The sequence below is a fragment of the Poecilia reticulata genome, linkage group LG9 (genome assembly GCF_000633615.1).
Source record: "Poecilia reticulata strain Guanapo linkage group LG9, Guppy_female_1.0+MT, whole genome shotgun sequence".
NCBI classification, from domain to species: Eukaryota; Metazoa; Chordata; class Actinopteri; order Cyprinodontiformes; family Poeciliidae; genus Poecilia; species Poecilia reticulata.
In genome coordinates this window covers 4265501-4268290 of record NC_024339.1, presented here as the reverse complement: position 1 = coordinate 4268290, position 2790 = coordinate 4265501, and the positions used below count along the sequence as shown (strand labels likewise).

General features: G+C 43.0%; 2 protein-coding genes across 18 annotated transcripts in view; one reads left to right on the top strand and one right to left on the bottom strand.

The window, feature by feature from the left end:
- The window catches only part of zbtb26 (zinc finger and BTB domain containing 26), a 1115122-nt gene that overhangs the window by 72346 nt on the left and 1039986 nt on the right, over window positions 1-2790 (top strand). The gene's annotated exons all lie outside the window — the stretch shown is intronic.
- The window catches only part of pdzd2 (PDZ domain containing 2), a 192590-nt gene that overhangs the window by 64676 nt on the left and 125124 nt on the right, over window positions 1-2790 (bottom strand). The window lies entirely within an intron of this gene.

The window sequence follows — 2790 nt, the reverse complement described above, 5'->3', positions numbered from 1 at the left end:
AAACACTACCGGTTACATTATGTGGAAAAAGGAACCATGAATTCACCTTAATTTAGACAAAAACTTGTTTTTAATAACTTTTTCCAAGAAGAAATTGTACTGCTATCGGCTCTTCAGAGAAGGCTCTGAAGAGGCTAAATAATGCAAAGAGCCAAAATAAAACCTCTCAACATTGTCAAAAATTTCAAGTATAAAACTTAACATTCAAAGACAAATGCTGGTTCCATTACAATAAACAATCCTGAGTTACTGAATGAAAACTTCCTGATAGCATGGCGGCTAGCTGATTACTGCTAGTTCTGAGTGGCTATTTCTGACTGAGCTGAGTAATTATGCAGAGCATGATCGATTTTTTTTTTTAGAGATTATTTGTCCAGCCATCCATCCATTTTCTTTCACCCTTGTCCCTCAGTGGGGTCGGGAGGGTTGCTGGTGCCCATCTCCAGCTAACGTTCTGGGCGAGAGGCGGGGTACACCCTGGACAGGTCGCCAGTCTGTCGCAGGGCAACACAGACACACAGGACACACAACCATGCACACACACTCACACCTAGGGGCAATTTGGAAAGGCCAATTAACCTAACAGTCATGTTTTTGGACTGTGGGAGGAAACCGGAGTACCCGGAGAAAACCCACGCATGCACAGGGAGAACATGCATACTCCATGCAGAAAGACCAGGAATTGAACCCAGAACCTTCGTGCTGCAAGGCAACAGCTCTACCAACTGTGCCACTGTGCAGCCCTTGAAAGTTTTAATACGTATGTAAAATGTATTTTTTTTAAGTTAGATACTGTAGCTTTAAACAGAGGTTCGGTGTGAGAGTCACTGCCAGGTGGAGCAGAAGCGGTGCTCCGTCTGTGAAATATTACTACCTGTAGCGCGGAGCAGCCGTTCAACAGAGAACAGAACCAGCGTCTTACATCGCAGCTCGAAGACTTAAATAATTGTGCGGGTTATTTGTTTAGCTTTCTGACCGTCATGCTAATCCGTGTGAGTGTTTGTAGCTGTGCTCTGCTTTACCTGCTATCTGACCCTCGTATGTCTTTTTTTACTGCAGTGAGCCTCGATGTAGCCAAACTCCGTCAAGTATGGCATTGTTTTTATGTCGTATTAGCTTCGTTGTGTTGATGCATTTTGAGATGCTTCAATTTTCCGCCGCAACACGCAAACTTCCCCATTCACTCAGTGCGTTATAGTTCCACATGGCTTAGGATTTGTTGCTGCGCGTTTGCGCAGTGTGAAGGAAAGAGGAGACCAGCTGCACAAGCAGGCTGCGAAATGAAATGCAGGTGATCGGAATCGGCAACAAGAACCAATGATCGCCGATCACCGATCATGCACTTTTTCACAAAAATCGGCCCGATTATGATCGGTAACCGATCGATCGGCACACCGATCGGTGATCTATGTCTATATCTATTCATTGGTCTATGATATAGACCTTATTGGACCTTGTGTCCAATAACCCACATGGTTAGTGTGGATTGATATAACATAGCATAACATACATATTGCTGTGTTGCTATGTCCTGTTTGAGTTGTTTTTGGGTTTGTTCATTTTGTATACCTTAGTTTCTCTTTATCAGATCAGTATTGTTTCTGTTTTTCTAATTCAGTCTTTTCTCAGTAATTCTAGTTTATTATGTTTATTTATTTTGTGTAGTTATACATTATTCTTTGATTCATTTTTCAAGTTCCCCTGTTGTGTGCTCTCAATCGTTTTTAAACACTGAATGTATTTAAAGAGCCTGCATGAGGACAAATAGCTTAGACCACCTCAGGGAAAATCCTGGGGTGAATGATATAAATTCTAATCCACCTCTTTGATTTCTTAACTCCAGCTGCATAATCTGATTGTATACAAGATCAATGTGGAGTGATCTGGATGATTGGGGTGGTGATGGACATCTGACTGATCAGAGGATCATTGGTTCAAGCCGCTGCCTTGTCCGTCTCCATTGTTGTGTAGGCCAAGACACTTCACCCACCTTGCCTGCTCGTGCAACTATTCCTAACTATACAAACAGACAGAGATTTAAAAAGCAGCAGGAAAAGGAAAGGTGTATTAGCAGTGGCACTTAACTCTTGGCAGCAAATTTCCATCCACATTATTTACCAAGAGAGTTCACCAGTGTTATTTTGGCAGCTGTTTACATTCCACCCTCAGCTGCTGCCTACAGTGCATGTGATGTTATCAATTCCATTGTTGCTAACATACAGTTTGTCTCACAGAATGCATTGGTGGAAATATCTGGTGATTTTAATAATGTTTCACCCTCTGCTATACTGGCAATGTTTCAACAGTTTAGTAACTGCTTACCAAAGAAAACAAGACATTGAATTATTTTATACAAATGTCAAAAATTCATACATCTTCAAAGCAAAACCTCTTCTGGGGAAATCAGATCACAACCCTTGTTTTCATCTGCTCAGAATACAAATTCCTTGTTCATAGACTACCTGTAACTAAAAAGGACTGTGAGACAAAAAGAAACTGACCGAGTTTTCAAAAGAGCATGAGAATTAAGGATATTAGTGAGCGACCGCATCACAGTAGACGCTGCCCCAATTCGCCTGTCGATCTCCCGCTCCCTTCTTCCCTCATTCGTGAACAAGATCCCCAGATACTTAAACTCCTCCACTTGAGGCAGGACGACCCCCCWGACCCGGAGAAGGCACTCTACCCTTTTCCGGCTCAAGACCATGGCCTCGGATTTGGAGGCACTGAGCCTCATCCCGGCTGCTTCACACTCGGCTGCGAACCGCTCCAGTGAGAGCTGCAGATCAC